Raw genomic sequence first — 21,547 nt, forward strand, 5'->3', positions numbered from 1 at the left:
CCCAGGATTTTTCAGAGCTCGATTCCGAGTCCAGACGGCGGAATGGCCAAGAAACCGGTCAAGATTTGAAAAGGTGGACCAAAGTTTGGCCAAAATGGGCATGACCCTTGGGAGCCCAAATTAAAAATGTAGCATGAAACTTTTGAGGAGAGAGATGGAAAAAATGTGAGGAGGATGGAGGCGCCATCACGCCCGAAATTTGCGCTCCATGCTCTTGATGGTGATCTCCAGTCTCAATGCAACCCATGTCAATCATCATTGGCCCTCATTCCCTCTTGGATGCTGATCATTTCGCCGCCCTTCGCTCGCGCAATGATGCCCTCTTTGAAGATCTCTGATTTCAGTCTTTCTCTCTCCTCCCTCTCTCTCTTCTAAAGGCAAGTTCATGTGGGAAGAAGGAAGAAGAAAGAATGATGGAGGCTTGTTCGGCATGGATCGGATTGCTCCACGGGCTGGAGATGGTGATTGGTGATTGTGCTGGACATGAAGTGCTGCTGATTTCCAAATTTACAGCCATGGATATGAAACCCGAAACACGCAAATAAGCGGTAATTTAAAATTTTCAAAGGAAATTTGAGCTTTTATGGTTTTTGATTGATGAAATGTTGTTCATGTGGGATAAAAATTGTTCATGTTGCTTTTTTCCATGAGTTCTTGCTGGTCATAATCAAAAAATCAAGAAAATATGCATCTTGTGGTTCAAAATAATATGCTAAAACACGAAAAACATGAAAAAACAAGGGAAAATGATGGTTTTTGGCATAAAAATGGGAAAGTAAATAGGAACATCAACTAAACTTTCATTTTTCTGCAAGAAGGAACTAAGGGCCATAGCCCATAACCTATCTTGAATTTTCAGTAATTAAAAATTGCAGGAAAATACAAGAAAAGGGTGGAAAAACCCTAAAAAATAGGGGAAAAATACATTTTGGGTTTCGAAAAATAAGGATAAATAAGAGCAATGTTTGTGAATGTTTGTGGGGATTGAAGCATGAGGATTTGCCTCAGTTCAACCCCACCTTCTTGTTCTAATGTGTCTTTTTCCGGTTTTTTCACATAAAATGATGGTAAAATGCCCATAAACCTATCCAACGATGCAATATTTAAACGGGGAAGGGTAGAGAAGTTGAAATATGTCTAAATGACGTGTGAAATGATGGGAAAGTTGCTGATTTCCATGCATAGCATTTAGGACGGATGATAATTAAAATTAAGAGCTTAGTAGCACGAGGATCACCTCGGTGCTAGGCCCATGCAACGAAGCACGAACGGTAGTTGGAAACCATTAAAAGAATGTTTTTGCACTTGTGCACGATACTGTTTTGCTAAATGTTTGAGCACTAGGCATCCACCAAATGTATAGAGCATGAAAAAGAATTTAAAAGTATCAGTGATCAGCTCCTGGACATGCATTGCAATTGGTTTATTAGGATATGACCTACGATGAGAGGCAGTGAGGTACCCATGCTATAGGCTAGTCGTGGGGTCTAGGGGAAAGAGAAGTAAGGACAATGGTACATTCTTGGACACGTTTATTTGGTACCTTGAGCGACTTTTGTGCGATGTGTCTATTTGTTGAGTGACGCACTGAGGGGCCAATCCCCAAGGTGTAGGAGAGTCGCATAGGGTTGACGGCATTCAGTCATAGGAGGAACCCCATGTGTATGTGATTCGAGCCTTTTGGCTATGTGAAAGGGACTCCCTCTGAGGAGTAATATTGGGTAAGGATCAGTTGGACTACAACGTATACAAACGCAATGTTTAGGAAGACAGAGATTTTGATAGACGCTCCTGGCCGCGAGGCCGAGGGGTTGTCTTGTGCGTAGTGGCGAGGCCCGGCTAGTGCATGAGCCAGTGCCGGCCCGTTTTTTGGTCCATCAGTGGTGCGTCTACCGGGAGCCGCTTAAAATTGGCGGTTCTCGAATCTTGGTTGTTTAGGGACAAACTAGCAGTTTATGCCAAAGGATACAGAGATTGATCCGTTATTTATTGATAAGCATCGTCTAGCAGAAATCCAAAAGCAAGAAAGAGACGAAAGAGCTAGGCGACATGCTGAAATTTTTAGGAGATATTCCCCTAAGCGTAGCCGTACTGAACCCTTACGAGGGAGTGGATCTAGTGGTCTTGGAGCCACAAGCAGCAAGTTAGAAGAAGGTGGAAGCTCTAGTGCTCCCCTTTCTACCACAAGCCAGTCTACATCAAGTGCGGGAAGTGTAACCCCACCGTCCCCTATTCCTAGTGCAAATCCAATCCTCGTCATGGCGCAGCCTATTGCAATTCCAGCAGGAACGACGGATTTTCCAGCTTTAGGTTACCCGCTACCCATTTTTAATGGGTTAGTCGAGGAAGATGCGGAACTCCACATTAGGGAGTTTCAAAAGCTGATGTTTAACTGTCGCATTCAAGAGGAAGGACATTTAATGATGTTCTTCAATATGACTCTCAAAGGAAGAGCCGCTATATGGTATCATGGTTTAGAAGCTGGAACCATATTGAACATTGATGCATTTTATGGAGCTTTTCGAAGGGAGTTTGCCCCTGAGAGGGGTGGGCAATATTGGTTGCGTGTACTCAACGTGACCCGCCAAGAACCACACGAGGATATTCGTGCTTATGTGAAGAAGATAAAAGAGGTTTTCCGTAAGTTGGACACCTCTATTCCTATCCCCGCAGCTGCCCAGTTGCAATATTTCCTACATGGTTTGGACTTTAATATCCAATTGCAGTTGAGTAGTGTTCCCTTGGGGGATATAGATACTACCATTACACGAGCACAAGAGGTGGAATCCCGACTACAAGCAGCCTATGCTTCTCGAGGCAATTCAAACATGGGTTTAGTATTGGGAAATAATATGGCAATGGCCAATGGCAGTAGTGGCCAAGGGATAGCAATGGCTAACCCTAATGGGAGAGGGAACATGATGCAGAATGTCCCTTTATTACCAGCTCCCCCTAGCATGTCGATGCCTACGGGCAGTCAAATGGCTCCAAATGGTGGAGGCCAGGCGGTTAATTCTAATACCATGCCTGTGGCTCAACAACCAGTGCCTAATCGAATTGTTAGGCCGATGGAACGACAGGGTAATGACCAAGGCTATGAGTCGAGTTCTTCCAATGTTCTTGGCGAGGTTAAGGACATGATGAAGCATTATACCGACATGATTACGGAGCAGTATCGACAAATAGCCGTGGATGTCAACTTCCTTAAAAAACAACAAAATTTGATAGGAAGTAGATACCCAGAGGAGGGTGCACCGTCGAGGTTTAGTTGCAAATGGTGTGGCGGGCAGCACTATCCAAGAAATTGCCCAAATGTTAAGTGCGACATCTGTGGAAAATCCGGCCATTTAGCAGCTACTTGCTGGAGTAAGATCAGTTCCCTCCAGCGAGGAAGTCGGCAACCAGGGCCTGTTAATCATCGTGCCCAAGGAAATGATTCCCAGTGAGAGGACGGGCCTAAACAAATACTTCAATGACCAAAGACTACAGTGGAGGAGCTACCAAGTGGTAGTGGGGTTAGTTTGATTGAAGCTGTACGCGTTAATGATGGTGAAACCTCTAATTTGCGAGCTGTACTTACAAGAGGTCAAAAGGGTAGAGGAGCCGACAAGGATAAGCTTGTCGACGGAAACCCTAAACAAGGCGACAAAGGAACACAAGTTTTGGACCCTTCCATGGAAGGGGGACCTTTGAAGCCCGTAGAAAGTAAAGCCGATAAGGAACCACCAAAGAAGAAGGTGAAAGTTAAGAAAGAGGCAATAAAGCCAGTTCAGCGACCTAAAGAGCAGATGGTTTGGCGTGAAAAGCGAGCTCTATCGAACTATCATGAATTCGATTTGGCGAGCTCTCTTTGCGAAGTCAAGCCGGATGTGAATCTCTTACAGCTTATTAAGCTTTCCCCAGGAGTACGTAAGGAATTTAGAAAGATCCTACGTACCGGGTATATCGTAGAACCTTTGGGTATTGCGCGAGTTGGTGATGACTGGTTTGAGCATGCTGAGAAGCATTGCCCAAGGGTTGCAGCCTATGTCGATGGGATATTAGTAGATTATGCCATTGTCGACACGGGATCATCGGTTAACATTATGAGTTCTGAACTGATGGAAAGGTTGGGTCTTGCGATCCAGAAAGATACCTCCACAATTCCTAGAATGGAAGATGATAGTTTGAGACAGCCGAAAGGCTGCATTACTAAGGTCCATGTCACTGTTGCAAATGTAGAATGCATGTTGGACTTTAGGGTGATTCGTTTTGCAGGCCGGCCAAGTTACCAAGTATTACTCGGACGACCTTGGATCTTGCAAGTGGATTGCCAAGTGGATATACCCGCCGGTCGGCTAATATTCGGCAGAGGTGCCCAGCGTGTGGTGGTTGATGCTTATCCTGAGTCCTCGCAGAGTGAGAGAGCTCCTCTATCTTCTACAGAATTGGAGACATTAGAAGATTTATCTGCCAGTGAGACATCATCGAGTGATGAGTCCAAAGAGGGATCCACCACGTAAGACATCTATCAGATCACTTTGAATGAGCCGATAGAGGGCCAAGATCGTATAAGAGATGCAGATGTTATTGAGCTAGACCTTGGTACGCCTGATGATTCGCGGCCAATCAAATTAGGTTCTATGCTCAGCTCAGTAGAAAGGGAGGACTATGTGGCCTTGATCCAGGAATTCCGTGATATCTTTTCCTGGAGTTATGATGAGTTGAGAGGCATCCCTCCTAGTCTTGCTGTTCATACAATTCCTTTGAAAGAGGGCAGTCGTCCTGTACGGCAGAAAGTAAGGCGTATGCCTTTTGAACTGAGGGACGGCCTGTTTGAAGAGTTACAGAAGCTTCGAAAAGCGGGTTTGATTTTTCCTGTGCAACACACGGAATGATGTTCGCCGGTTGTGATAAGGAAGAAGAAGAATAATCAAATCCGAGTATGTGTAGACTTTAGGGAGCTGAATAAGCAGACAGTTAAGGACTACTACCCGCTGCCATTTATTGACCAGATTTTGGATCAATTAGTGGGTAGGGCGATATATTCATTTATGGATTGCTTTGCAGGATATAACCAGATGGCAATTGTAGAAGAGGACAAGTTGAAAACAACTTTCATCACTGTATTTGGTACTTTTGCGTACCATGTGATGGCCTTTGGTTTATGCAATGCACCTAGTTCGTGGCAACGAACAGCAGATAAGACATTCGGTGACATATCCCCTGAAGAGTTGAAGGTGTTTATTGATGACTTAGGGGCTTCCACCGTGAGAGAAAGGCAGTTGATCATTCTAAGAAAATGCTTCGAGCACTGTAGACAATTTTGCATCGCCCTAAACCCACGAAAGTGTGTTTTTGGAGTACCTTATGGACTATTGCTGGGTCATGTGGTCAGTTCGGTAGGAATTGCGACAGACCCCGAGAAGGTCAAAGTTATAGTTGCCATGGGTCCACCACGCACTCCGAAAGAGGTTCATAGCTTTCTGTCTTCGGTTGGTTACTACCGTAGATTCATCAACGCCTTAGCAGAAAGAACGTTGCCGCTTACAAATTTATTGTCCTTTAGCTGTTCGTTTGTATGGGGTGACCCTTGTAAGGTAGCATTTGAGGATGTGAAACAGGAGCTAGCAAGAGCGCCCGTTTTAAAAGCACCTAAAAGAGGTGAGGTGTTCTATATATTTTCGGCAGCCACCATGCATAGTATCAGCTGCTGTTTAGCCTAAATTTGGGAAGAGAAGTGGTACCACCCGATTGCTTTTGCTAGTCGGAAGTTAGGGGTATCCGAAATCAATTATACTTACATGGAGAAATTGTGTCTAGCAATGGTCTTTGGAACCAAGAAATTCAGGCATTATATTCTCTATGAGAAAGTCGTGCTTTATACGAAGGTGGAGGGACTTCGACTATTGATGAATAAGTTACAGCCGCCTGATCGTCTAGCAAAGTGGTTAATCACTTTGCAGGAATTTGATTATGAAATCAAGAGTAAGCCACCAAGGTTGCAAGGCATCGTGGAATGTCTAGTGGACTTTGGGGAGCCGAAAGAATCTGTGGCTGAAGGTAGTGACATGGAGTTGTTGTTTAAAATAGACACAGCATCTATTCCCTCCTGGTATGCTGCAATAACGCATTATTTATCAACAGGAGAGGCGGGATCCGAATTATCTAAGGCTGAGAAAAGGAAAATTAAGCAACAAGTGTTAAAGTTTGCTTTGATCGCAGGTACATTATATCAGCAAGGGGTTGATGACATCTATCGCCGATGTGTGATGCCTGACGAGGTGCCATTTATTTTGGAAGAGTGCCATGATTCTGCTTGCGGTGGCCATTGTGTTGGACGGCTTACGGCACAAAAGGCTTTAAGAGCAGGTTATTGGTGGCCTTCCATCTTCCAGGATGCATTTGCGTATGTTAAGAGATGCGATATTTGCCAACGACATGATAGTCGAGAGAATAGGAAACGCCCACTCACCCCTATTATGGCAATACTTCCATTTGAGAAGTGGGGAATAGACTTTGTGGGTCCTATTACTCCGTCGTCGACTACGCAAAAGAGGTACATCATTGTCGCAATTGACTACTTCACAAAGTGGTCAGAAGCACGTGCAACAAGGAAAGATGATGCTAAAGAAACTGCTAGTTTCCTTTTAGAGCAGATAATATGCCGGTTTGGTCCGCCGAAAGAATTAGTGTCAGACCACGGAACCCATTTCCTGAATAAAGTGATTAAGGGTTTGACAGAGATGTGGCAAATCAAGCATAACAAGACAACCCCATATAATCCGCAAGCCAATGGGCAAGTTGAAAGCACCAACAAGCATCTTGTGGGCATCCTGTCCAAAATTGTGTCGGAAAAGAAACGGGATTGGGATAAAAAGTTATGCGTGGCAGTGTGGGCCTACAATACGACCTTCAAACGAGCCACTGGCCATACCCCGTTCAAGCTAGTATATGGGGAGGAGTGTGTCTTGCCTTTAGAGATTGAGCTGCCGACCATTCGGTTTGCCATCAATCATTCTTTGAGCGATGAAGATGCACTTTTTGAGCGCTTGACGACACTGGCACATTTAGATGAGCTTAAACTACAGAGCTTATTGCACCAAGAAGTGGCGAAGCGCCGAATGAAGCAGTTACACGACCTCTAACCCTGCTAGTAGTGATGTTGCTCATGTTGCAGCCCTTTGCTCTATTGCCATGTTATCTAGCAATCGCTACTCAGTGTGAGGTCTCCCTCTAGCACTCTCTTGATCTCCAATCAATTTCTCCTTACTAGGGCTAGCACTCTTTGGATCTCTCACATTTCCAAAATCTGGCGCAAGATCCTATGTAGCTAGGCCTTGTAGAGCCCTATGAGCCAGCTTCCTCTCTTCCTCGAGTTCTGCTATGACGCTCTTCATAGGTCTATCACGGTGTTCTAGCCGGGTTTAAACTCTGTATTTGTGCACTAACTATTGGAGTCTCATGAAAATCAGATAGGTCTAGCTCTTCATTGCTTCTATGGCCTGAGCTATCGTCTTCCATGTTCAGAGCTTTGTGGTTTGCCAAGTTGTTGATCAAGTTGATAAGACTGAGTAGATTTGCTTCTATGATAGTGCCTATCGTTGTTGCATCCGGATTTTTGGTTGTGTTCTTTGCTTGGGCCTACCTTTGGGGATTCGATCACCCATCTATGTCTTTGGGTCTTCTCTTACTAGTGGGTTCCTTCAAGTTCTTAAGTCTGGGTGAGTTCCTTGTTAATTACAACGAGTCCTCAACTTACTCTCACTCTGTGCGTGTGTGTGATCTTTTTCATTCATTGTGTGAAATCGAGCTTTTAGCTCTTTTCAAGTGTGCTTTGAGTGATGGAAATCAAAGTGGGTGAGAAAACAAAGTGTGTGCAACTCTGATACTCTTGTCTACGGGTTGGCGTGATAGGGTCATGTGTTCGGTTCCTAGCTGTTCTAGCTAGCTTCTCGGATTTTTTACTACGCTATCCCGTTTGGCTCACGTCCACGGTCGAGTTGGGGTCTTGCAATCAGCCCACAACACTAGACACCATTCCAAACTACTCAGCCACGATTTCTAGGTCTATAACTACTTGTGAGGCATTTGGTAGGTTCTTCCGGCGTGCGAATCACACTTCTCGTTAGCCGCGGTTTGTCAAATTTCTAGATTTTCTTTCTCAAGCTGTGTCCGATTCTAGGAATTGGACAAGGTCGGGTTCGATTGTCACAATCGAATAGGTGTGTCTGTTCGGATAGCTCGAGTTGGTCCGATTTTGGTGGTTCGATTCGATTTTTGTGTGTCCAATTCTGGGAGTCCGATTCTAGGGATTGGATATCCGATTTGACAGGTGTCTGATTTTAGAGTGTTTGATTTTGATGGTTTGATTGCGGCAATTGGACGGCTGAGCGTTTGATCAGACAAGGTAGTGTTCCCGATTCCTTCTCGTGCGATTCTTGGAAATGGATGGAGAGGGTGTGTCTGATTAGGGAGTGTTCCAATTTGGAGCTAGTCTGATTTTCAAAATTGGATGGGTACATCTGATCGGACAAAATGAGCTCATCCAAGTCCATCAATTTTGAGAATCGTACTGGTCACTGGGTCCAATTCCGAGAATCAGACACTAGAAAGCATTTGATTTTGTCGATCGAAGTGCGTGTCGATCACGTTTTTTGCCAAAAATCTTCTCTCAAATGTTGCTAGCACCTACAAGGACTTCTAGGAAATAAGGAGGAGTGTAAGCCAAGGGCATCCTATACCTAAATCTTGCTCAAAGCTCCGACATGTTCCAATCGACTCAATGTAGTCTTGTGCCTTGCAAGCTCTCTCTCTCTCTCACACACACACACACACACAAAGCCAAGACTGAAAATGAGGTCTTCCCTGGTCACTCAAGACCTTAAACCTTTGTTGGCTAGCACCTTAGCCTTTTTGATCACTCCACTTGCGACTCCGAGGCATCTAAGCACTCTTTTTTCCCTATTTTTCCTTGTTATTGCCCTGTTCATGACTGTTTTACAGCAGTGAACCTTAAGCTTCCCACTTTAATTTCTCCCTCCTATCCTACTCTAGATGCAACAAAAATCAAAAGCAAAGTATTGAATTGATTTCTACTACTCAAGTAATCACCAAAAACTAGAAACACTTACTTGTAGTATGAATTAAAAGACCCAAAACCTCCTATCTATCTCAAGATCTGATTTGGGGATGAAACCCTTACTTCGATGCTTGATTTGAAGTGTGCAAGTGCTCAAGCTTGAATTTGTTGGTCTCAGCAACAACGGAACCAAAATATAGAGGCGAGCAACCACCAAGAACCACGGACCACTTATTGTTCAAGCGTTTCAAGTAGAAACTAATGGCTACCTCTCACATAGTTGATGCATTATCCCTCCCTATGAGTGTAGTGAGCTTACCTTTATGATCGATTGAGTTGCTTCCTCTCTCAAGGACTCCAATAGCTCCATGATTCATGATGCACACTCAAGCATCCTCGAGCCTCTTCCTCCAAGCTCTATCCTCCATAGCCATGTGCGAGATGAGAGAAGAGAAGAGAAGAAGAAGAAGAGAGGAGATGGTGGAGTGCTTGACCTCCAAGATCCCTCACCCTCACACACTCACTCCCTCACACTCTCACACTCTCCCTCTCAAGCACTCACAAGCAAGCAAGAGAAGAGAAGAAGAAGAAGAATCCACTTTGCCACACACCAAAGAATGACATCTCATTCACTTTTTTGATTTTTATATATAAAACCCTAAACCCCTTTTGGGTGGTCATCCCCTTATCCCTTTTTCTTTTACATGGCAGCCTAGGGCATGGCCTAGGCCCTTTTTCCCATTGTCCTCCTATCTTCCTAGCTTCTTCCTACTGCTCGTCTACCTTTACACTTTGCATGGGCGCTCTTAAAATAAATCATGGTGTGCCTTGGGCTCTTTTATGAAAGTATTGACTTGCACTTTTTCTTGTGCGTCTGTCTCCTTGATTTAGGGCTTTTTCACACTTTGTGTTTCCTAATTTTTCTTGGTGCACCTTCATCTTCCATTCCACTTTTGCCCTGGCATTGTCTTCTACTTTAGATTTTCTAGATTTTTCACCTTTTTCGTCTAAGGGTTAATAGTCATCCCTGCAAGGTGGATTGTGCTCAGAGCTCTAGGTTGCATTACCCCTAAGCTCTTGGCCAAGAATGGTGTCAAGTTCGGTGAGGCAGTGTGGTTCAAGCGTGCAATGGTGGTGGTTATGGAGGGATTTCCAGGGGCAAGAATAAGGCTGGTCATGGAGGTGGTGGCTACATTGGAAGTTGGTAGAGGCCGACAATGTGGGGCTACTGCAGGCACACAATGGCAACCAAGGTGAGGATAGCGGCTATGGCAACAATATGGTGGTGCATGCTATAACTGTGGTGAGCAAGATCACCTTGCTTGTGATTGCACGAATGATGCAGGAGGGGGCCAGTGCTCTAGAGGGGGATTGATGGAGATTGAGATGAAGGTGATGCGAACAGAAGCTTTAAGCTTCTTAAAAAAACTTTTGACAACTAATACTTTTTTAAAAAGGAAATTAAACAAATAGCTAGCCTTAAAAACTAACTCTTAAGAAAACACCCACCAACTTTTTAAAGTGTAAACCAACCTTCTCGAATCTAGGGTTTTTAGGGACCAAATAGTTGGTTTATGTCTTCTGACAAAGACCGTCAAGCCGAAATACAAAAAGCAAAATGTGCTGAGAGGTCTAGATGGTGGTTGGAGATTGTAAGACGCTATTCTCCTCAAAGGAGCATCCAATTATGCATAAGTAGCAGTGGTTCTAGTAACCTAAGTATTGCGAGTAGCCCTTTGAGTGCAAATGGAAGTCTTGGCACTTCCCTTCTTCCAGTTAATCAACCCACAACAAGTGGGGGTGTAGTTGCACCTATACAAACTCCTGTTGTCAATCCGGTTGTAGCCATGGCACATACCATCGCAATTCCGACAGGTATACTAGATTTATCGGCATTAGGAGCACCGCTGCCCATTTTCCATGGGTTAGCAGAAGAAGATGGAGAACTCCATATTGATTTTCAAATGCTCATGTTTAACTATCGAATCCAAGACGAAGGACACCTAATGATGTTCTTCAAGATGACGTTAAAAGGAAGAGTGGAAGTGTGGTATCCCGGTCTAGAAGCCGAAACCATAACTAGCACTGCTCAATTCTTTACAGCTTTCCATAGAGAGTTTGCTCCTAAGAAGGGTGGGCAGTATTGGTTGCGTGTCTTGAATGTAACACATCAAGAGCCAAATGAGAATGTCCAGGCCTATGCCAAGAAACTAAAGCAAGTTCTTCCCAAACTTAATACTTATATTCCCATTCCAGCAGCTGCACAATTGTAATATTTCCTACATGGATTGGATTTCAATATCCAAGTGTAGCTTAGTAGTGTCGCTTTGGCCAACATTGACACTGCTATGACCCAAGCAGAAGGAGTAGAGTCACGCTTGCAAGCGGCTTATGCAGAAAGGATAAATTAGAATGGTAATAATTTGGCCTTGACCAATGGGAGTTAAGGGGACCCCATGTCAAATGCAAATGGGAGAGGGAGTATCATGCCAAATTTTCCTATGTTACCCGCTCCTCCTAGTATGACTATGCCCATGGCTAGTCCGGCAGGCCCATAAGTGGTGGAAGCCAAACAATGAATCCTAATGTTGTCCCAGTAGGTCAACGGCCAATTCCTAATCAAGTAGTTAGGCCGATGGGATGACAGATAAATGATCGCGGCTATGAGTCGAGTGCCTCTAATGTCCTTGGTGAAGTTAAGGGGATGATGAAGTACTATATTGATATGATTTCTGAACAATATAGATAAATAGCAGTGGACATCAATTTTCTTAAGAAGCAGCAGAATTTGATAGGGAGTCGACGCCCTAAGGAGGGTGCTAAATAAGAGTACCACATGCCTGAGTATGGAAAATAAGAGGCTAAAAGATCCAATGTGCTAAAAGAAACTATTTCTTGATCAGGCTATAGGCGTTCTCGCCTAGTAGAAGCTCCTAGTTAGTTGGGTGGGTAGGTTAGACCACCACTTAGAATGACCTCTTTGATTGTTCTTTTTAACTTGGATGTGCTGTAGCATTTGGTTAGTGACTAGCTTTGGACTTTCTGTCAGATTATGCTACGCTTAATCCTCGTGTATTTCATGCCTTGGTTTTGATACGGGGTAGGGTGAGAGCTGTGATGTGTTTTGTTGTGTATCTATTTTGTATCAGCTTGATGCTCTTTGTAGTTGTGTTTATGGGCAGATCTGTTCATGGGATTCAATGGGCTGAGTCGCCCTATCCCGTGGGGTCACCAATGACAGATGATTTTTGATGCCAAGAAGTGCTTAAAAATAGCCAAAAAATCTAAATTTCAGGAGAAAAATAGACTTTGTTGAAGGCGACAGTGGAAATCAGTACAATTTTAAGTGGCAATGCCCGAAAGTGGTTAAAAGACCCACTAGATGATAGTTGGTGAATTTTCATAATTTTTTGGCGTGTTAGAAGAGACCCTGGGAGATGCTCGACAGTGCGAGACTTCAAGAAGAACTACCAAAATTTTTCAAACTTTAAATCGGATATCGGACGATGAAATGGGGATGCCCAGGAGGCCAAGCCCAAAATGTCAAGTGTGAATAGGACTTAAGAGAGTCCAAAAGGCATGCCTCTTGGGGACTTGCTTTGGGAACCCAAACAAATCAAAAAACGTGGCGGCCATGCAGATGAAGGAGCCATCATCCATGATTGAAGAGAGGGGCTATGGGGGCTGAAAGCAACCCCTCAATTGATCTTAGGCGTGATGTACATTCAATCTATGCTTCCAATCACCACTCTCCGCTCCTCCATTGGCTGCCTAGTTGTGGAGATCAAAAACCAATCTTTCTCTTTGCTCCCTCTCTCTCCTGTATAGAGGCACTTCATGTGGCAAGAATCAAGAAGAGAGTCGGGTGATGGATGCTTGTCCAGGAGGCACTGGATTGTTCCAAGACAATGAGGCGGCTGAAGGTTGAAGATCTATGCTAAAATCCATGATTGTTGGTCGAAACAGAGTCTGAATTAAATATTCCAAAAACTCGAAACACGCAAAAAGGCAGTATGCTCTATTTTATGAAAGATTTTTGCTTGTTTTTAATCGTTCATGGTCTAAATGGTGTGCACATGGGCTGAAATTTTATTTGAATGTTCCTTGCATTATTTTTGAGGGCTGCAATCACTGTTATGTAAAACCCGTATTGATTTACAGCAGCTATAAATTTTCAAAACCCGAAAAAACACTAACGTTGATGGAAATTTATAGTTTTTAAAATTTTAAATGGGAAAAAATGAGTGGATATGGGATAAAATAGAGGAAAATGCTGAGTTTTAGTTGCAATGATCAATCATCAGAAAAAACTAGAAAATAATATTTTTATTTAAAAAATATTAAAAAAATAGGAAAAATAGAAAAAAAATAGAAAAAAATGGGTTTCTTACGTTTGAAAAAAATAAAAAAATAAGATCTATGTATGTGAATGTTTGAGGGGGCTGAAACATGAGGTTAAGCCTCAGTTTGGCCCTTTTCCTTTGTGTTAAAGTGTGTATTTATTGCTTTTACATACAAAAAATGATATAAAAGAACCTCTACACCTATGCCCCGCAGAAAAATTGAAACAGTGAGGGGGATGATGATGTTATACCATAGTTTAAAGATTGAAATAATTAAAAGTCTGATTTTTCTCTTTATGCATAACATTTAGGATGCGGTTTATTTGAAAATAATGGATCTAGCAGCATGAGGGTTGCGTAGGTTCCTACAACAAAGCATTGCATATTAGCGGAAAATTCATTAAAAGGGTTGTTTTTGCACGACACATAGGCTGATTTCATACCATAATTGTTTGTGCACAATCATCCACTTTTGCATGAATCATATACACATGGTATCTATTCCTGGCATGCATAACAATTGGTTGAAGTATAAATGACCCATGTTGGAGAGGGAAGGCACCCAAGCTGTAGGTCTAGACGGTGGGTCCAAGGGGACAAGTAAGTGAGGATTAGTACATTCCTAGAATGATATAATATTGGTACCAAGAGTGGAGTCTATTTCGTATGTGTTATATGTGTTAGCGACGCATCAAGGGGCCAATCCCCAAGGTGTAGGAGGGTCGCAGTGGGGCCGCAGCAATCAACGGAGGGGTGCCTCCTATGTTGTCTATGTGGTGAATTACACCAAAATCTGTAGGGTCTCCCTCTGAGGAGTCTAACAAGGTTAAGGGTTGGACTACAAAACACGATACAAAGGAAAAATGTACGTACGATGGCAAGGCAATGTGTCCTGTAGACACTCCTGTCCGCGAGGCCGTGGGGTTGTCTTGTGCATGTTAGAGGTCTGGCCAGTGCTATAGCCAGTGCCGACCCATTTTAGGTCCCATCACAATTGTCATTCTGTAAAATCATTTGAGTGGCATAATCTGAGTTGCAATGTCTGAGTTGCATACTCCCTCTGCTATGATAATAGAAACCCTACTGTGTGTTTCTCTATTTTCCTTGTTTTTCCCTCACTTAAATGCACCCAAATCACAAGCAACTACTTATACTAATCTAACCTACTTAGCTAAATCCAGAATACCAAAAAAACTTACATGCAAAGGAGATCTACTCCCTCTCTTTCTACCTATCTCAAGCACCGATTTGGAAAAACCCTACTTCAATGCTCAATTCAGAATGTGCAAGCACTCAAAGCTTAAATCCGTTAGTCTTGGCACAATGGAGGAAAAATGTGGGAGCTATCGCTCAACTGCCAAGACCCATGAATTGCTTATTGTTTCAAGTGTTTCAAGCTAAGAGAAATGGCTACCTTGTGAAAAATCAGAGTGGAAGCTAAGATTGAAGTGTGCACAAGAGGGAGAGAAGAGCTCACATGTATACGAACAAGTCTTGCTTATTTAGTAGCTCATGAAAGTACAACTTGGGTCACTCTCACTCATCAGTTATTGATGTAGACCCATGGGCTGTTTATATAGCCCAAGCTAGCTAGGGTAAGGGTTTCCCCTTCCCCTCAGGACCATTCACACTCAGCTACCCTTAACCCCTCCAACATAAGGAGAGTTCACATGCTTATACTCTCAACACCCCCCTCAATGCCAAGTTCATTAGATAAAGCACGACATGATACCCCCCCTTAATCCACAATGAGATGCCTTTATAAATCAAGCTACAAAAGATAGTTATAGTTAGAGAGATTACAAGACTCAAAAGAGTCGATCTTCAATTGATTGGGAGGCAAAGTTAGCCTCCGATTCCTTAGGTAATTCTAGAACACTAGGACACTTACTGGTGATATGCCTAGTGTTTTTGCATTTATTGCACTTCACTTTTTCTAGGTACTTCTTCCAGCAATTACTTACAATATGCCCTTTTTTATGATAGAAAGAGCACTTTGTAGAAACTGTATGGGCTAACACTTGCTCACGAGAAGTAGATGCTGAAGTGCCTTCGTGATGCTTCCACTTCTCTTCATCCAGACATGACTGGATGATACTTGCCAAAGTTGGATTTGGGATATTGGTAAGGGTAGTAACAAGGGTTGGAAATACCTTCTTTACAACCTTCATAAGGATGGCAATGGCATCTTCATCATGAATTGGTGCTTGAATGGAGACCAGTTGTGCCATGATCCCCTTCATATGTGAAATAAACTTACTTAGGTCTTCTCCTTGTTTATACTCCAAGCTAAAAATTTCAATCTTTAGAAAAATCTTGGAGTTCTTCCTTGTAGCACCATAGAGCCTTTCAAGCTCATCACATTTCTCCTTGGCAGTGGAGATTTGGTCAATATGATGAATTAGGGACTCATTCAAATGAAGCATGATGATGGCTTGAGCTTGCTCATCATCTTTTACATCAAGTGGATTTGATGGATTAATAACTTTGGTCCCTTTTATGAAGGGCCAGTAGCCCCATTCCATCATTTTATATTTCACCAAGACTTGTTAGGGATGGAAACCTTTTCCATTAAACTTGCAGATTTGAGGCCTAACATTTGCTTAAGCCATGGCCATAATAGGAAGGTCTTACCGATTTTCGTAGGCAATGGCAGTGTCTAGTCCTTTACAAATGGCCAAGTACAAACCAACTAATAGAATTGATAGCCTTACAAATGATAACCAACTTTAAAACTGTAAGGATGAAAAAGGTTGGAAATCATACATATGTTATACCTCAAGGTAAGATTTTGCCGGTCCTTTCTTTCGGACAACCCTTGATTTAAGTTTTACTATTTTCATGGGTTTCAATGAGGTGGAACTATGATTGAACCTCTGGCTCCTCCCCACCTTCTTGTGGTTTAGTGAAAAAAAATTGGTTGAGCAAGGTCAATTAATAACTTTGATGAAGAGTCTAAGGAGGTTTCAATCACATCAATGTTCATGTTTCCACATAGGGAAGTAGCACTAATGTCACTAAATGCATTTTCAGTGCTTAGAAGAACTCATCTCAAGATTAAGACCACTTGAGATGTTTAGGTATTTACTGTGTCAATCTTGGTGAGATACTTGATTGATTACCGATGTTGAGAGCAGACATCTCGGTGAGCTTATGATGTCCTTCAAGTGTTGAAGCTATTCAAAAATCAAGAATACACTTCATAGCATATGCTTTAGTGATTAAAATCATTGTTAATGATTCCCAGATTGAAAAAAATGAAAAATAGGAAGCTTGAAGCTTCTTGGCTATGGCTACCACCAGGAAATCCACAGTTAGGATTTTGCTGATCATGTGCAATAGAGAGGGAATTGCTCTGAACCCTCTTAGGTATAGATGGCCCTCTTGGGGGGCTATGAAAGCACCATAATAGCCACCTCCATTGTGCCTTGTGCTAGTCGTGGTTCAACTCGATGCAGGTTGCTACTAGATATTGTGTTGAATCTGCAACTGCTGCAATGCCTTGCTCCTGTGCCCACAATGTCAAGGTTTTTCATGCCATGCTCTTGCCCCTTGAGCTAAGGAAGAGATCTTTAGAGGGAATCTTGAGCTGAAATGCGCTCCTTTGCTCTCCCTAGGTCCTCCAATAGAGGTGGGTCTAGCTGGCTATGGTGGAAAAGAAGGTAAATGAGAAGGCAAAAGATCTTCTTGTGCACTTAGGTGTGTAAAGAGGCTGAGGGAAGCTAAAGGATTAGAGATGGCTTTGATACCATGTGGAAAACCAGAGTGGAAGCTAAGATTGAAGTTTGCACAAGAGGGAGGGAAGAGCTCACAATTACAAGAACAAGTCTTGCTTATTCAGTTGCTCATGAAAGTACAACTTGGGTCACTCTCACTCATTGGTTGATGTAGACCCATGGGTTGTTTATATAGCCCTAGTTGGCTAGGGTTAGGAAGTTCCCTTCTCCTCAGGACCATTTACACTTACCTACCTTTATCCCCTCCATCAAAAGGAGAGTTTACATGCTTACACTCTCAACATACCTCTCACATAACCATGTGCATTATTGCACCCTGTACCAAATGTATTTCAGCTCGAATCAAGTCGCATGCAAAAACTGCACCGCTAGATTTGCAATTTCTACAATGTCATCCACCATGTCGACTAATCTTAGCCTTTGTTGTGCTAGGCTGAGTCACCCTGAGTTGCTGAAGAGTTCCTCAGAAGGAACCATGAGCTGAAACCTCTTCTATTGCCCACACTAGCTCCTCCAAGGTCAGGGGGTCTGGCTGGCTATGGAGTTTAAAGGTCTAAAATGAGTGAGATGGAGATTGTCTTGTGCACCTAGTGGAGCTGAGATTTGAGGAAGCTGAGGGGATCAAAGGAGGCTCTGATACCACATTAGAAAGCAGAGTTGTAGCATTGGAATGTGTGCACAAGAGTAAGGAGAGAGCTCAAAGTACAAGAACAACATCTTGCTTACTAAGTTGCTTACAAGTACAACTTGGGTACACTCTCTCACTTTTGATAGTGACCCATAGGTTGTTTATATAGCCTCTGCCAAGCTAGGGTTAGGGTTTCCCCTGCCCCTAAGGCTATTCACACCCATCTACCCTTATGCACCCTTGCTTACAGTGGATTTCTATGCCTATATTCTAACATAGAGTGGAAACCAAGCAGGGCTTAGAGTCACTACTATTCCCTAAATAGATGTTTATGGAAGCAACGCCATGGTATAGCTATAAAGCCTTACACCCATCCCCACATAATGGACTATTGTTCTCAGCAATCTAAGGGTATGGCTTATTGACTCATTCTAGGGTCTTAACATAGCTTCTCCTAACAAGATGATTAGTGTCTACCAGTCTAGGACTTGATGCATTAGTGGGGTCTTAATGTTAGATATGCTCAATGCCCCACCCTCATAAGGTGCCACCAATGATCCATGGTGCTCAAAGTTGTAAGGCCCCCATTATGAGGAGAAGCCAAATGTGAGCCCGTACATTGGTTGAGTCCTGACTTGTATATCAGATGAGGTCTATGTGACTGGATGGCAAAAAGGTGACCATTGTGGGTCTAATCTTTGGGTTGGTCTGAGTAGCTAAGCTTTGCCGCAACTCGAGGCACATTGCATTGTGTTGCGGGGGCTAGACTGTAAAGGGAATATTCTCTGGCCGACTAGTGGAGGCTCATATGGTAGGTCGGTCATGCCGACCTAACCACCTTCATGGGCTATAAAGGCTAAACCCCTTCACAACCATCGATCATCTATCTTTCACCCAATCAGAGTTGTTCCAGCTAGCCTTAAGCTCTTCACCTATCTTCTGTCTAGATCGCCATCTAAGCTTCACTGTGGAAGCGCACAGGTGGACAAAGCCATCTCTGTATCAATTGTTTGGAGCTAAAGAATTTTTCTAATTCTCCTCTTACTTGTTGTGTACTCTCTATCTCTATCTCTTTCTCAGATCTATTCGCTGCGCCGTGTAATTTTTACATTTAATGTAGCCTTTTCTATTAGGCTAGTCAGTGTTTGGCACACTACGACTTGGGGGTCTTAACACAGCTTTTCCTATCAAGCTAGTCAGTGTTTGCCAATCTAGACTCCTTTGTTGATTTTTTATTCTTACTACCATACCAATCCACCCTTGGTTGAATTACATTTGAGTGGAGGTGTTGACATTCCTATGGTAAGTTAAGTGGTAACTCAAGGTGTATTGGAAGAATTGATGGGATTCTCCTTGAGCCATGTGGCGAAAGCCTCATTGCCACATTTGTGGGCTGCCGCTTCTAAAATCCAAGTGGCCTCTTTGAGAGGACGCCCTTTGAGTGATATGTTGTCTATGAATACAACTATGTTTGTCTTGTGTATAGTGCTTCCATTTTCTAAGGTAGCGAATCACTTCTAACATTTTCTTGTCATGTGTGCTCCATCTAGTTTGTGTATCTGTGAACTTCTTGGATTCATAAGCTGCAGGGTGCACATCTTGCACCAAATCTCTCCCAATGCCCTGATGCATTTGTGGATATTTCAAAGGGTTTGGTAAAGTTTGGCACTTTGACTACGGGGGATTTGACACATACATTTTTTCATTAACTCAAAAGTAGCTTGTTGTTCACTTCCCCATGTGAAATTTCCATCTCCTTTCGTTAGGTGGGATAGTGGAGTGGTTACCATGCTATAATCCTTGATGAATCTTCTACAAAACATCATGAACCCTAGGAAGTCCCAAAATTCTCTCACATTCTTTAGCATAGGCCAATTCTTCATTGCCTCTACTTTCTTGAGGTCTACTTTGATACCTTCTTCACCTACGATGAACCTTAGGAGTTCTAACTCCTTCATCGCAAACTCATACTTTTTTGGGTTTGGCATACAGTTTGTATTGTCTCAGCGTCTCAAAGACTAATCTTAAATGCTTCTTGTGTACCTCTAAGGTTTTGCTATACACTAGGAGTTCATCTATGTAGATAATGATAAAGACATCTATCTTGAATAGAGTACTCCATCCATTAGGCCACAAAAGGTACCCGACCCATTGTTTAGTCCAAACCCTAGGATGAGCCACTCAAAGCTTCCATAACGGGTATGAAAGGCTATTTTGGGAATGTCTTATTTTTCTATATAGATTTGATGGTATCCTAACCTAAGATCTATATGTTTGTAATATTTGGCTCCATGTAGTCTATCTAATAGGTCTTCAACATGTCTAGCTCCCTTTTGGATGGTAGGACTTTAAGTAGTTCAACTAGCATCGCATTCGCATATTCCTCAAGTGTTTCTTCCACTTATTTGTTACCAACTTGTGGTTTGGGATTCTTGGTGGCCTCTTGCTCGATAGGTTGGATCATACATAAATACTCCATGTCTCCCTGCTTCATTTATTTCTCCACCTATTTGGCATTGTAGGTCATTATGTGAGACCAAATATTGCTAACTTGCTAAGGTGGTACTTGGACTGGTGCTCCTGGTTTATTAAGTGTCGGCTTCACAATTTGCCATGAGACTCCATGCTTGCTCTTCTTCATCTACACTTTGATTGATGTCCTGCCTAGGAGTTACATTCTTTCACATGGTACTCTTATGCCCTCTCCTTGCATATCTAGCATCATTTCATTAACTCCTTTTCCAAACATTGCAATGACCTATTTGTCATAGAAATCCAAGAGTAGAATGAATTCAAAATCATCCATGGGTATGACTAGAAAGTTGAGTTTGACCTTCCATTTACCTACTTCCACTTACACCACAAAGACTTGTTTGACCTCCTTTACTTCTCCTCCTTGTGCAAAGGTTATGGTTAATCCTTCTACGACCTTAGATAGTTTAAATCCATGCTACATGCTTTAGTGTGATAAAATTGTGTGTGCCTCCTATGTCTACCATGATTTCTTGATCCCATTCACTCACTCTTCCCTTGAGGTATAAGCATTGTACTATTGCTACTCGAGATGCCATACACTGGGGATGTTCACTATTTATCCACACTCTTGGGTGTTCTAGGCTTTCTTCACTTCCACTGGGGATTTCCTAGATATGTGGGGGTTGTGGCTCCTCTCTTCCATAAGAACTAGTGACTGCTACCCTAGACCTACTTGTTGAGGTTGTATCTTCCATGGAGTATCTATTTTGATAGTGCGGTCCCCTGCACTTAAAAAATGTAACCCTTGTGGTTGAGGCTTGGGGTCTCCACCATGATGTATTTGATCCTGTAGACCCATAAGATGCACTAGGGGTCAGTCTATAATGGTTGTTTCCCCACCATCCAACTATTCCTCTTGGTACCATGATTGATTACAATGCGACTGCTAGGGTTGTTCCTAAGATTTGGCCTTGAATCTTTGAGATGGGGCCTATGGCGGGATTGGGTGTCGAGGTCCAAGAGTTTGTGATAAGGTTGATGTTGAATCTCACTGGACTCCCTTGGGATGTCCTCCTCCTATCTAGGTTGACTAATCTTTCAGCCATCCTCATGACCTTTGCTAAACTAGTTGGTTCCTATCTTTCAACATCTCTCCTAGCCCACTCTTGCATGCCAAATAGAAATCCATGTAACTTTGTGTCTGTGTCCTTGTTGGGTGATTGCAACATCAACTACCTATAATTTTTGGATAGTCTTACATCTTTCCTTGTGTTTGCTTGATATTTCTCCACTTATCTCTAAC

This window comes from Lygodium microphyllum, chromosome 11, assembly GCF_053477565.2.
Source record: "Lygodium microphyllum isolate KBCC chromosome 11, Lygodium_microphyllum_v1.1.10, whole genome shotgun sequence".
NCBI lineage: Eukaryota > Viridiplantae > Streptophyta > Polypodiopsida > Schizaeales > Lygodiaceae > Lygodium > Lygodium microphyllum.